Source organism: Oxyura jamaicensis, chromosome Z (genome assembly GCF_011077185.1).
Source record: "Oxyura jamaicensis isolate SHBP4307 breed ruddy duck chromosome Z, BPBGC_Ojam_1.0, whole genome shotgun sequence".
Classification (NCBI taxonomy): domain Eukaryota; kingdom Metazoa; phylum Chordata; class Aves; order Anseriformes; family Anatidae; genus Oxyura; species Oxyura jamaicensis.
In genome coordinates, this window is record NC_048926.1 from 14,921,189 (window position 1) to 14,937,029 (window position 15,841).

Sequence of the window (15,841 nt, forward strand, 5' to 3'; positions counted from 1 at the left end):
AGTTCTGTGATTCTGCGATTCTGATTCTCTGCACCTCTCTTCCCAAGCTCTGCTTCTTTAACCACTTCAGCTGTCCTGTGCTGGATCCTCTATAGTATATAATCTCTCTCATACCACAGACCTGAACTGGACACAGTGCTCCACATTCAGACCCACAAGTTCCCAAACCAGTCAGTCCCTGACCCACTGTGTTCCCTTCCAGATGAAGGATTTTGCATTTATCCTTGCTCAGTATCTGGAGGTTCCTGAAGAACCCGTTGACCCACTGAATGCACACTTGCAATTATTCTGCCTGTCCTTGGACCAGGATCCTTGTATCTCTGGAAACACTGGCCCTGCACATGACAGCATGTAGAATCAGTCGTCTGGTGGGAGAAAGAAAAAAAGAAAAAAAAAAAAAAAAGGCATTCAGTCTTTTTGTGAAGGCTGAAATCAATCAAGCCATCTGCTCCATATAAAAAGTTGAATACTGTGAGTCTCAGAGCCTCTAAATAAATTCCTGTGTAGTTTGGCAAACTGGTCACTGGTGAAAGAGAGCATCTGGGACTATGTTAGTCTGATACTGTCCCAGAAGAACATTTCTCCAAGCTCTGAAAAGTCTTGCATTGTGAAATAAGCCTGGTGACAACCCACAAACACCTACCATATTTATTAAACTATTTAATGGTGATGACAAGAAAATAAACTATTCTTCAATTTGGTCTCAGGAATGACAATCAAGGAACTGAGGGAGGTTGAGAGGGACTGAGGACTGTATTTCTTAATCAATAGTGTTTTGTTGATAAATGGATGCAATTTTTGGTGTCTTTCATATCTTCTCCGCTGACCTGAATTACAAAGACAATTCCACAGCCTGATTGCAGGGGAGACGCGTTCCACAAATGTGAACATACAAGGGCTACTTTCCAAGAACAAAAATAACCCTATTTCTCAACTTTGAATCAAATCCACCTTGTCTTTTACGAAAACATTTTATACAAGTTTCCTGTGCAAAATGAGTCCAGAAACTGCAGGTTTTTTGAACTTTGTTCTATAGGAATGATGGTATTTCCAGCCAATGGACTATATTTTCAGCTAGTGGACTATGTTTTGTAAGGCTGATAGTATTTCCAGCCAGTCATCTTTGAAACTGAGCTGGCTTCATATTAAATTTTGTAGAGATTTCAAGATGTGTCCATACCTTTAATTCATATGAATATGATACTTTATATTTGAGCTGGATATGTGCTGTACATTAAATTCTGTGTGAGGAAGTATTTAGAATTGTATCATGAATCTGATTCACTAATTTTTAAGCAAATAAGTTACCAGGGAATCTTCTTTTTGGACTATAACTGTCATTCCTCATGCGTCCAAGCCTTGTACTGTACAATAGTACAACGTAAGGATGTACTGATACAGCTGCACAAATGCATCCTTTAATAAAAGCACAAGCTATATTCAAGACAAAAAAAAAAAAAAGGAAATAATAAATTTAACTAAGAGAAATATTAAAGTAATGTTTATCCAAAATTAGAGATTCAAATTTTGTAAAAACGTAAATTACTGGGAGGAAAGAACCCCTGTAGCTGATCACTGCTGCATTCATATAAACTGGGAGGGGCAACCTGGAGAATAATCAACATGTGGTTGAATTGTGCACTTGAATACAAGCATATTCTGGTCTTTTGATGAAAAAAATAATAAAAGTAATAAAAAATGCAGCTGAACCAATATCAGTATCTTTCTTTTCAGCTGATACACCTGAACTTCTTTTGAGCTCACTAAAAATCACAAAGCTTCTATCAAGCACTTACAATTTTTTTAACTTGTTTTTAATGACAGGATGTGAGTTGATACAAATCAGCTGGTGTATAGATACACAAAGAGACATTTTTCCCCAGCACTTCTCTGATCACTTGTTCCAGTCACAAATTGTTAATAATTTAGAGACAAATTGAGAATTAAACAAGCCACAGGAAGTGTTGGTGTAATGATTTTTTGGAGTGACTCAATGTGCCCGAGGGTTTAGTCATTTGAAGGGCCCAATTTACAGAAGACATTTTAAACTGCTGCCACTGTGATCAACAAGATTCATAGTAGGAACTCAAAATCACCAATAATGGAAATTTCTGGCTGACAACACCAACAAAAAACATTATAGACACTTTCCACAACATCCATGGGCATGTTCATGCTGACCTCCTCACACCTCACATATTGACCATGAGCCTCACAGTCAGCTCCTGCCTTAATTTTCTCCAGGGATGTATTTCACGCATCTCTGGCCTAAAGCAGAATAGTATAGCAGTTTTTTTTTTTCCTGCTGTTATTATGCCCATCAAATTATTTTCATTGGCCTGATCTGTGACTTGCTGAGCAGATGAGGCTGAAGTCAGGGAGTGGAAGAAACTGTAGATCTGTGTTGCATCTGGAGCCCATGGTCCACATGAGATTCTGCCCTTGGAGGTGCAGCCATATGCTAGGAACCTTCTCCTAATCCTAACCACATGCCAGATCTATAAATTTAACCCATATTTTAGCACACAGAATTGCAGACACTGGGAGAAAGGAAAGTCTTAGAATATTTGAGCTACATCCACAGAATTTCAATACTTATGGCACAGCATATAGGGAAATTCCTGAGGCCTAACTATTCCTAACTGCTGCTGAGATATTTGTATGTATTTATATATTGCTAGCTTGATCTCTTTGTGTGTGTGTCACAGGAATGGAGGTATTTGGATACTGGAATATCAGCACTGTCACAGCATTTCTTTGCAATGGCAAAAGGGCTTGTTCTAGAGGGGCTCTTAGAGCACCCCCAGACATTGTCAGTCTGCCTATTTATCTGAGCCATGGGTGGAAGCTGGCATGACAGCCAGGTCACCTCCCTTCAAAGAGGGTATCTTCCTCCTGACGCCCGTGTGAAATGTCTAAATGGCTTGGCTACACTTGAAAGTTGGCTCAGATTAGAGAGTGAATTCAGAAAGAAATTGCTATTCTTGGACAATTGCAAGTAGGGCCACCCTTACTCCAAAGGAGGGGCACTTTGTTCATTCCAAGAGCAGTAAACTACACCAGAAGGACATACCCATGTCCTGGAAAACACCATCAGCACAGTGGATTTACACTCAGAGTTAAAATGTCACAAAAAGTTCCAGAATAACTTCCCAGAAGGTAAGCCTTAATTGTGATGTCTAATGTAAACATGTTAATGTTGTAGCTCCAAAATGCAAACACAGTGTGTCAAATCTTTGAAATAAGTCTTTTTATTTCTTCCTTGATCATTGTTTGACACACTGTGGTCACAGGGGCTCTGAGAAGCACACGTCCTGGCCTCAGTGAGCTGCGATCCATGCTAGCATGGTACTTCAGCTGTAGCATATACCACAGAGGTACACCATTTGCACCCTGACAGCCCTGTACGGTGCCATACTGTCAACACAGTGCATCACAAGTTGTATGTGTGTGGACCCAAGTCAATCATCCAGGGTGACAGCAAGCTATGACAAGGTGCATTGAAGGCTTAAGTTGTCTCCTCTGAGGTGCCAGTGCACTGGAGCACACTTAAAACCTAAAATTTTGTCCCATTCTAACTGATGGTAGACTGGAACTATCTGCTAGATGCTAGCATAGATGTAGCCTAAATCCACTGAAATCAGGTTTCTACTGTCTCAGGTTAAGACAGGATCAGGATCATATAACTTGCTGCTCATCACTAGGAATCACTAATTAGGACCCCTGTACTTATCACCAAGATTTCTAATTATGTTTTCATCATCATACATCTATTTTAAAATAATTTATGTAAGGTATTGCTGAGAGTATCCAAAGTTAGGGATCCAAGCTCCTGAGAGAGAGAGAGGGAGATGGGGAGAAATGCTACCCCGGAGAGCATTTTGGAGCTCCTGTGTTACTTTAGCACACTGCAAAAACTCTGCTTCTAAAGATTTTGGTTTATGACATTTAATTCCTTTTGTTCTATCTCTATGAGACAGCCTGAAGTCTTGGATGAAAAAGTACTGGAGTCTCTCTCAGCTCATACTCTGTTTTTGTCTGGATGCTGGCAATATCATGTCTTGCTCCTTGCTATCAATCACACAGAGGTCACAGCACTGTTCACTCCGGGAAATTGCCCCATTGTTTGCAGAATAATAAGAGCTTCCTGTACAGACTATATTTATTTAAACACCTAGGACATCAGAGTGCATTTCTGCCGTAAATGTAATAGGACCAGTGCTATTATGCCTTCAATATGCTTAATATACTCTAGAATCAGACTATAGATTTGGATCCTTCAAGTACCACATAGGTGGCAATGGTTATTGAAGGAAATAAATAGCACTGCACACCTGAAATTTAGCATGCAAGTCTTTGCAAAATGGGTGTCTTGCTTTTTCTTTGGAAATGATAAAGGATTTGTACATGTAGATACAATAATTCATTCATTTTGCTTCTTACTGGGTTCAAGTGTTCTAATCAGACTGATTTTGAAGCTCTAGGTTTATTTGATTTTATGGGTGTTTTGGTTGGTTTCCTTTCCAGAGCCTGAGGACTGCAATCTATCTAGTCCTGTGCTTGCCAATTCCCCTCTGTGCTGGACAAGAATCACCTTTTGCCTGCTTTGGGGTTGCTGCAGTGATTTTACTTCCTTTAGCAGCATGCTGCAGGCTTGTTATGTTGTAGGTTACTGGCATAACTCACTCCTGAGTCCAATGCAGAATCTCTCTAACCAGGGGAGGCAAAAAGAATTTCGTTCATAAATAAACAAACATGGTAAAAATTTCTGTCAGCAAAATATACAATTGATACCAGTGAGGGTAAAAGTCTACTGCAGTCAGTAGGGACTACATACTTGAACTCCAGAGCCAAAGGTGCTTTTACTGGTATGTGCATAGAACCCTCTTCTAGTAACTATCACCCCTCTCTTCTCTCCTTCCAACCCTGCTTGCAAAGGTTTTGACCAGATAGGACAGGCCTGCATATCTTCATGTTCTCCACATCCTTAGCATGGGTACTGTTTCAGCACTCAATTTCAGTGCTCTGCACCTGGTCTCACAAGTGCTCTGATCTCCTTTCTCCCACCAGACCTAATCCTGGCCTCCCCTACCTGTTTGCTCACCAGCTCCATAGGTGCCGTCTTCACATGGCCCCATAGCCCAGCACCTCTGGCTCCCATGAACAGCCTTCATGGCAGCTCCACCACCGCAAGCCTACATACCATAGGAAGGGTTTATGTGATGTTGGGCCTAGGCACAATCAGACCTCTTTATCAAAGTCTCTGAGCCCAGATTTTGTTTTTATCTCTGTAGCACTTACTGTTCTTAGCCAAAGATGTGGGAGCAGTTTGTGCAAGGTGCTGTTCAAACACAAAGCAGGACCATCAATCTTACTCCAGTGCACTCACCATTTAATTGCGAGAAACAGAGGTGGATAAAAGAGGGTAGGTGTGTTTGGATGGGAAGAGAGTGGATGGCTCTGCACAGTGATAAAGGCAGCACAGCAAAACAAAGTTTTAAAGACATTTTTCTTCCTTTACCTATTTGGTTTACTCACTTCCTTTCTCGTATTGCTTCAGGTAAACAGTCATCTTCCCCGAGGCCTGCCTCTCTCTGGTTTGTTCCAGATTGTGCAAACTTTGACTGCTGCTTCTTTCACTTTATTACACAGAATCAAGGATTTACTTTCCTGTTTACATCACTAAATCAGCAAGAAGGAAAAGAAGCTGGAAAAACTGTCACCTAAAAAAAATTTTGCTTATGTTTGTTAACTGAAGAACTTCGTAAGAAATGTTCTCTCTGAATAGCCTCTTTACAAATTCCAAGTTCCACCCCCAGTTTTGCACACTACACGAGGTGAACATTTTCATGTACTGCCAGTGAAGGGAGGCTGTGGGTTTCCAGGCCGTGAAAAAGTCTGCTGGCTAGTAGGAAATAACAAAAACTGAAGCTGAAACCTAAACTGAAAACATGAGCTGGAGTCTGGGAGAGAAAATGGATGGTCTAGACATGTTTTTTGTGGTACTTCTCTCAGACCAGCTGACTTAGAATTTAAAAGGCAAACAAAGTCAAACATATTTCAATGTGTCTCTTAGCAGACACCTCCCTCTTACCTCAGTATCAACTCTCATAAAACGATCAGGCTGACAGTATTTTATTGTCTGTTTGCCCCATATGTAAAAAGACAGGAAATCAATTCTCATTTCTAGAAGAGTCTGTGAGTTATTTTTAACTATTGTACCAAATGTGCTACTTTCATATGTGTTAACCCATGAAAATATGCATCTTTGTTCTTGAATGCAAGAAAATTACCAGGTACTGTTAAAAATATCTGTAGAACTCTTCACGAAAACTAATTGATAAAGAAAGTTGCAAGCTCCTTCTTATGAGCAAACACACATGAACTTGGCTTTTGAATTTTTTGATTTTTTTTTTCCCATTTATTTCACTAAATCCTGGTAAGGACTGGTTAATTTTTGTTTTGTTTTGTTTTGGATTGCGGTCATTTTCCCCAAAGCTAACCAAATAATAATAAAAAAGGATACAAGAAGTCCTGGAAAAATGCATTGTGTTAACAATCTCTCCACTGTCTGCAGAAATTGTGCTGGAAAGAATATATATATAAGAATGTATAAGAATATATAAGAATATATATTTCAAAACAAAAGGAGTATGCCAATGTTGGGACAATCTATAATAGCAAATAGCATACCTCAGTGTGAGGGTTGAAAGCCAGACATCTGCCAACTTAAGGCTTTATCTTTGTATCAGAATTCTACACCAAAAAAACTCTTCAATATTCCTCTCTCAATGACAATGAGGGAGAATATCACTGCTGCCTAATTAGTTCTCAGCCTGCTGCAGAAATTACAGCGGATGTCCTTGTCACTGAGAAAACAGCAGAAACACCTAACCAAACAGCTGCCTTCATCCACAGTGACACAGAGCCATGTTGAAAAGGCAATACTAATATGTCTATGCAGTACACCCTGGAGAAGTGGAGACCTTGTATTTCACAGGGTACCGCAAAACAGCAGCTCTTGAGAGGGATCATTAACAGTAATGATAAGAGTAATGCAGTATTTGCTCTGCACTGCTTACACCAACGACCAACATTATCTTACATTAACCTAGAAGTGAGAAAGAAACTCAAATGGTTTGAAATTTGTGTGCTTACTACTAACCATACAAACAGCAGAGAGTGCAGCAATGCTGGGAACAATTTGCATTTTTTTTTTAACCAAAGTACAGCTGTTTTGTGGCTAGTGACAGAATTAACCATAAAATAGATTTAACTACTCAATGAATGCTTACTATTTCATCTTGATTACTAGTGGTTTAAGCCTAAAGTTACACTAGTTCCAGTAGACCAATGAGCACTACTAGACACTGGAATTAACTTTGAGTAGAACTTACTATGTAGTTCCAAACAAATAAAGAGAAAGAGGCTTTTTTTCCTCCCACACAGTCGGATATTTCAGGCAGCATGTTGCTTCCAATTGCATCAGTGCTATTTAGGCACTTCAAAAAGTAAACTATTCAACTTTTGCATGGAGGAGGAGGAGGAACGGAGGGTTTATCCTAACTCCAGCAGGCTGTTTGTTTGGATGTTGTTATTCTGTTACTTTGTTCCTAGCTTTTAGGTGTGGAGGTAGTTGGAAGGCAGCTACACACAGTATAAGGCAAGAGGTCTGGTGGCATTCTGCCCTTCTTGTTTTATGGCTTTGGTTTCATAAAGAAACTCATTACCTGATCAGTTAAACTCAGTACACCAGGAATTGTTACTGATTTTACGTGCATCATTCTCCATATATTTAATGTGTTTAGCCATTCTAACTATTACTAACATGCCAACGTCCCTCAGTGACTAAGGAGCTATGATGGATGAATGTGAAGTCTCACCATTCACTAAGGATACCCAGTGTTTCATTCCTGTTGTTTAGTCTCTTAACTAAATCATACCCACCCTAAGTTCAGTCTGAGTGTTCTTGGCATGCTGATAGAGCATATTGTACAGGAACACTGCAAAATCTACTGCCTGAAATTTAATATCAACATTGTAAATAGGCTACTTCACTGCAGACAGCATCTTAAAGTGCATTCTCACACAGGTTACCTGCACAAATGCACCAAATAAACATAATAATCCGAACAATACAAACTCAACAAATAATAACCTCTGTTTCTGGAAGTCTGCATTGTTGGTAGGATGATAATGAAGGGATCAAGTTAAAAACACAGGTTTAACTTTAAGCCAAGTGGGATAATGAGTCTGCAGTTCCTTCTGGGTATAATGTATTTTTTGATCTATCTGAAAAATTAAACATTTTCAGTAGAGAAGTCTTTGGAAAATAGACAGTGATTGTGATTGGCTATCTCAATTGAAGAGTAGTAATTTTTTGATTTTATTGTACAAATTATATGGTTAAAATCTGCTCTCAAAATTAATACTTCTGTCTCCATTTATTTTTTTAAACTTTGGCCAAAGATAGGTTTGAAAATATTAGGTCATGAAACATGATTGCTAGAATAAGAAATATGATTGCTAAGATAAGAGGGTATATAACTCAACAGGACTGTGTTTCGTTAATGGGAAGTTGACTGAGGACAGCAAGAGATGTACAACACTTCACTTGGTTGAAACCAGTGCCAATTTCTTAATGCTTTTTCACGTAGGCATAGAACCTCACTCAGAAGAAGCTGAAGCATTTCTAAAATGGCACTGTATGACATGACCCTGCATGTCTTCTGCTGTTCTCAGTTCACATAAACATCATATATGGCTACCAGTACTGAAGAAGTAAGTCTGGTCACAGAGTTCAGTGGCACTTTTAAATTGCCAGTTGCCACTTGGGTACTTCATTGAACAGCTGGACACAGTACATGCAGGTGGAGACAAGTGACAAATGGCATTCCTCAGGGGTCAGTACCAGGACCAGAGCCTCAAGGATGCCTTGATAAGCTGCGTTCACGGGTGCTGGCACTGTCAGGTCTTTTGCTGCAGAGTTGCTCCCCAGCCAGTAGGTCCCCACCCTGCACAGGGTTATTCTGCACCAGATACAAGACTTCCTTCTTGTCCTTGAAATTCATGAGATTTCTGCTATCCCACTCTTTCAGCTCATTGAGATCCTAGACTTGACAAGCACACATTACATCCTGTTCAGGTTGTTGATGACAAGGTTAAATGGTATTGGTCCTAGTATCAAAGCCATGGGAGCAGTACTGATCATCAGTTGCTGGTTAGATCTCACGGTATTGAAGAGCACACCTGGAGCAGAGAGGTAGGGGTTCTTCCCTGTCTTGTTCACCATTCTTGCTAAGATGAAATGCAAGTGGTCAACACTGCAGTCAACAGCTCAATGTTCATGCAGAGGTCAGTAATGAGTGGTGTTCCTCAGGTCAGTATTAGGACTGGTGCTGTTTAATATCTTTGTCAGTGACACAGTCAGTAAGATCGAGTGCACCTTTAGCAAGTTTGCCAATAACACCAAGCTGTGTGGTGTGGTTGACATGCTGGAGGGAAAGGATGTTATCCAGAGGGTCCTGGGCAGACTTGAGAGGTGGGCCTGTGTGAACCTCATGAAATTCAGCAAGAGTAAGTGCAAGGTCCTGCAGCTGGGCTGGGACAATCCCAAGCACTAATACAGGCTGGGTAGAGAATGGACTGAGAGCAGCCCCAGGGAGAAGGATCTTGGGGTGTTAGTTGAAGAAAAGCTCAATATGAGCTGGCAAAGTATGCTTGCAGCCCAGAAAGCCAACGTTACCCTGGGCTGCATCAAAAACAGCATGGCCAGAAGGGCGAGGGAGATGATTGTCCCCATCTGCTCTGCTCAGAAACCACCTGTAGTCCTGCATTCAGGTCTGAGGTCCCCAGCACAAGAAGGACATCAACCTGTTAGAACAAGTCCAGAGGAGGTCCATGAGGATGGCCAAGGGGCTGGAGCACCTCTCCTACAAAGATAAGTTGAAAACATTGGGGTTGTCCAGCCTGGAGAGGAGAACACTCTGGGGAGACTTTATAGCCGCCTTCCAGTACCTAAAGGGGCCTTCAGAAAAGTTAGGGAGGGACTCTTTGTCAGGGGATGCAGTGATAGGACAAGTGTTATGGCTTTAAACTAAAGGTAGATTTAGATTAGACATTAGGAAGGAAGATATTCTTTCCTGTGAGTGAGGTGAAGCACTAGAACAGGTTGCCCAGAGAAGCTCTGGATGCCCTGTTCCTGGAAATGTTCAAGGCCAGGCTGGATGGGGCTTTGGGCAACCTGGTCTGGTGGGAGGTGCCCCTGCCCATGGCAGGGATATTGGAACTGGGTAATCTTTAAGGTTCTTTCCAACCCAAACCGCTCTGTGATTCTATGAAGTACAATATGAAGGACACATTGGACTCTTTCCCTGTTGAGAAAGTTGTTATCAACTTATAATGAAACTTTCCTCAACTACAATGAGGATATAAACAGACACAATAAGAATTGCATTACAAGCATTCATATTATTGAAAGAGCTGAAACCATCTGGTGTTCAAATTACTGAAAAACCATCCTCGTCAGTTCAGAGTTAGGGAGATTAGTTGTATGTGAATAGTACATTATGAGTCCAATTCTCTGCTGTCATCAAGGTTTTATTCCCTGAGCAGACACATCTTAAATTGCATTTTTATCCAATTTTCTAACCACACTAATTAAACTCCAAAACCTTATTTCATGTCCTCGCCTGTGTCACTACCACAGACAAAAAGTGAGGTGCTATACTATGTAGATGACAGAAGAGAGAGCATTTCACTGAAAGCATACCTCAACCCTTCTTTTGTAATTCCCAGAGTGGAAAAAAATTGCATCAGAGGCTCCCAGAGACACAGTAGGCAGTGGGAGCCGGATCTGGGCACATGAGGGGACAGGTACATGTGCAAACAGCTTGGATCAGTTCTATTTCACCAATTTCAAAGGGAATAGTGTTGAGATAATCACTGCCTAAATCAAAAGTTAAGGCAATAATAACAATAGAATGACGCAACCTGTAACTGCCCTGCTCTCAGAGGTTAAAACCACAGCACGCTTTCTGTGCTTTGCCATGCCTATGGCTTCCCTGACAGAGGGACTGGGAAATGGCTCTATCATCCTCATTTGACTTGCATATTAAGCTACAAAGCCTAATGAGTGAGAAAAATGCAATGCCATGGGGGAAAGGTAATAAACTCCTTTTGGTCTACCTGTAGCCATACATGCAGAGCCCTGTACTTTCAACACTGATGTCCCGATTCCCTGTTACACCACAGATCCTGGAGGCTGTTTAAAATAAGCACATCATAGTTCTTTTACTAACTTTAAGTCATAATTCTGCTTGCAAGGCTGCTCTGCATTTACCTGTTAGAAAGCAGGAGGAGAGGGCCAAGCAAATGTTTTCACTGTAGAGTTGTTAAATACATTTTATCGGTCCCTCCAGTCATCCAATGTTCCCTTCTTTCTTCAGGTCAGGATACACATTCCCAATGCTTGCCTAGTGTTTCTGCCACATCATTTATATTGGCTTAAACCAGTTGTGAAGTTATACAAGATGGAGAGATAAAGAGGAAAATGCAGCCCTACTGCTCCTCTTTCTCTGCTGGAGTACCTGTCAGACCATACAGGTGTCAGAAAGCCAGAGGGCTCCCATGAAGTGCTAATTTACACCAGCACAGGTGTCTGAGATTAGGAAACAGAAATCAGATGACAACCAGAGTGGGAGCTGAGAGGCCACAGGTGTGCTGCTTTCTGACAAAAGTGAATTTAATCAGGGCTGGGAGAAGAGAAGGAAGAGGAGCGTGTTGTTTTTTTTTTTTTTTTTTTTTTTTTTTTTTTTTTTTTAATTTTTTCTTCTTGTTTTCTGCAGAGTGGATGCATTCTTGTATGGTTTGTTAGTAAATAAAATGTGTTAGATCACCAGTTTCTTCATATCATTTAGTTTCAGCATGGCACTGGCTCTGGAAGATGTGATGGGGGTTAAATACTGGACTAAGTTCTTTACTGTTTGAGTTAATGAGGCTGGTGTGAGGAATCATTTAAGCTTAAAAATACATGGATACTTAGTTAGATAATGCTCTGAGAATAACTTCAAAGGAAAACGCTTTTTCAGCCAAAGAAAGCTGTGGTGTCTTAGGGCGCAATTTAGTACATTCATTATTACCATAACTAAAAAATCAATTGAAGTGTTTCTTTCATAGAAGCTGGGTGCAACACTTCATTTGGTGTTTATGCCACTGCAGATTGGATTATTCTCCTACACAAAGCAATGCATTTTTCATTCTCTGAAGTGATACAAACAACTCAATTCAGTAAATTGTATGCCTATATTAGTATACTCTTTTTAGACAGAGCTGTACACATGCAAATCTGATGGCTTATGTTTTTAGTTACTTGTATGTGTGTATATATATAATATATATATATATATATATATATATATATATATATTGTTTTTTTCCTAGGTAAGAAGAAATGAGATCTTTAACTCTGCTATACCTGCATTTACAAATAACCTAACAGGATGTCTAAGGCATAATTGATGGGTTGCCTTAGCAAGCTTTATTGCTAGCTGGTTATATTAGGAAACTTTAATTCCTAAAATTTAATATTAACTTCTGGTGGGGGTGGGGGGAAAAGCTTTCAAGTAACTAAACTGTCAAAGTAATACACCTTCAAGGACAGATTTCTCATTTGAATTCATGGCTCCAAGAGATGAATAGCTTTAGAACCTCAGCTGCAACAAGCTACATTTTATTAATGCTAAAAATCTGGTGAGGTAGGAAAGGTCCATATGTGCCCCTCTCCCTTCCCATTCCCCCTGCACCCCTTCCCTAATCCAAAGAATCTGTTCCCTGGGGATATATTTATCTCTATTTATATTCTGGCTCCAGATAGACATTCAGTCTGCATTATAATGCCACCAGCTTTGGGCTCTCTCCTTCAGCATTGGAATCTAAATGTTCTCCGTCCTACAGTTCACCTCTCATTATCAGTTAGAGCACAAGCTAGCTGGCTAATACTTCTGGAAAATTTCAGGCTCACTTTAGTAACTTCACACAAAATGTGTAGCTCTATGAAATAGCTTTTTTTTTTTCGTGCTTTTTAAATTTCAAATTATTGAAAAATACCAGGACTACATTGCACTGATACAAATAAATATCTTTATAGCCTGCTATGGATTGCTATAATCAGTCAGTTTTCTTGTGCTTATTACTTCTCAGTACTTTTTTGAAGTAAAGATAGGCAATGCAGGAAGTAAATTCTGTCTATACATGTTTGTCGTTCACAAACAAAAGCAAGGGGAGCTCTTGCTCACATACCTGACATTGCACCTGACTTCGGACCCAATGGAATTCTTATAAATGAAAGGCAGTTTCATTTGAACAGTCTATTCAATAAGCTAAATATTTGTCAGTGATTTATATTCTTTAAGTATGATTAAAGATGCATGTGACTGCAAACATAGCTATACACTAAAGAGCTAGTGCTCCTAAGTGTATGAAGAGCTAGTGCTCTTTAGGAGGAAAATTATTTGAATACAATAAAACAATATTCAGTGAAATTCAATGTAAAATAATACTACTGGGATGAATATGGTAGTATGTTTAGAAGACAAATGTAAGTTGTTTTTTTGTTTTGTTTTGTTTTCTCCTTCTGGCCCATGTCTTCATGGATAATAAGAACAAACTAATATAAGACCAACTGCAGTAAGATATTGAGTTTAATTGCTGCTGGAAAAGAAGGAAATTCCAATTTTATAAAGCATATCACAATTTTATAAAATCACTTATTATCTACTTCCAGTTTTTGTATATAAAATGGAGGAATCTGCCTGTAATGGATAGGAGAAAGTTTGTAGAAACGTAAATAGAGGTAAAACTGGACATAAAATGGAAATTTTATTCAATAACCCATGCAGTCCTTGATCTCAGGTTTGGGAATAGGCATATACTTAATCAAGAAAGATTTCATCACTGCAGTAGTTCAGAAGTCTCTCTATACCCTTTTTGCTTTTAGATGCAATTTTACAAACCCATAATAATTTTTGCACTCAGGTGTTCATTTTGCCTTTCATAAAAGATTTACTACTGATTAAATGTAAGCCAATACATTTATTCTTACCTTGGAAGTCTTGTTTACAATATACAGCAACCTCTGTGGGATTTACCACACTCTATGTAACACAACCACTAATGAGAACTACGTTCTGTATATTCTCTTTGATAAATCTTTGTCCTAAATATTCTCAATCAGATGTTTAAAATCTCTACCAAATTTCCAGGAGGCCCTTGTGAACCATTATCTTTTCTCTGTATAATGAATTTGCCACATTAACATTTTTTTAATATTTTGACCTGTTATGATCCATGTGAACCATGGAGCTCTCACTGCTACAAGAAATAACTTAGACTATGAATATATTAAGCAATATGTTCTTGCTTAAAAGAATTGAATGTACACCGGAGGAATAATTTCCCTGGGATAATTGAAACTGGAGACAAATGTCAGGAGGTCTACAAAGTTCCACATTCCAGAATTTAAACTATTCTGAAAGATTAGAATGAGATGTAAGCAGGTTATATTACTTCCTTAGCTTAAGAGTTTTGTAGTCTTTTGGCAGCTGTTTTCTGCTGCTGTTGGCAGAAAATCAAACTTTTGAATCAGTTCCTGACTGATAAGCTCAAGATGCAAAAACCTATTTCTTGCTCTAAGATGACTGGAGATGTATACAAGTTTAAAGTAGATGTATGACATTACCATTTTGGCTAAATCAGTCCTTCTAAGTACTGTGTGTATGTGGTAAGATTAGTATCAGAAATAGCTAATTCAGCTTTACGTTAGGAATTTCTCTATTGTTTCTCTATGTTCCACAGTCAATGCTTTGTCTGTGGTATAGACACATTCAGGTACCTGGATTTAATTTCATAACCAGGGTAATAATAAGTAGATGGATTTAAGAAAAGTTTCTTCCCAAACCATTTCTAACAAAATAGTTGAAGCAGCAAATTCTCTTATCAGTAAAGGAGAAAATTCTTAAAGGTGAGAATGAACACTGAGAGCTCATGCTTTGAGTTAACATCATTAAAAGAAAGGTTAATACTGTAATTCTTGTCATTAACTTTTTCACACCCTTTCCTCTTGTTTTTATGTCTTCTGGTTAGAGTCTGGAGTTGCCACGCTTTTCTTTTCCTCTTGAAGGTCAAAGATTCTTTTGGTTTTCTTTGAAATTGTTTCCAAACAGTGTAGAAAATACTTTAAGCTGTTAGTCTACTCTTGCTTCAGCTTACAGGAATGCCTTCATTTTTCATGGACATTGCTCTGAGTCAGGTCAGAATACAAGATAATTCTCTAGAAAGAGAAACAAAGGAGGAAGCTTTTACCGTGCAATATTTGCCTTTGAACTCTCCTCTTCTCAGTGAAAGTTAAAAAGTACTTTGAGGACCAGTCCACATGCCTCTTGTTCTTTTCTGATTCATTCTGCCTTTTCAGAATGCTTTGAAAAACAAAGTAGAAATTGCTGTAGAAGCTTGTGCAATCTTGGACTGCAATTATATGCACTTAATGGAACAGAGAGAGCACCCTGCTGTCATGTTAAAAGGATGGGTACTTATGTTTTGTTTTAAATCTTCGATTAATTCAAAGGATTTTGTTTGCAGATCAGATTCTATGATTCAAATGAGATGGCCCATCACCTATTTCTTTTTCAAAGGCACTGGAGTTTGCTGTTTACATATTATGAATACAACCACTCTTCAGTAACGGGTATGCTCTTGCTCCCTCACACAGCTCTACTAAAATGAGCCTGGCTGGGTAATGTGTTTGCAGTAACAGGTTTTCTAAACTTATACTGAGGATCACTAC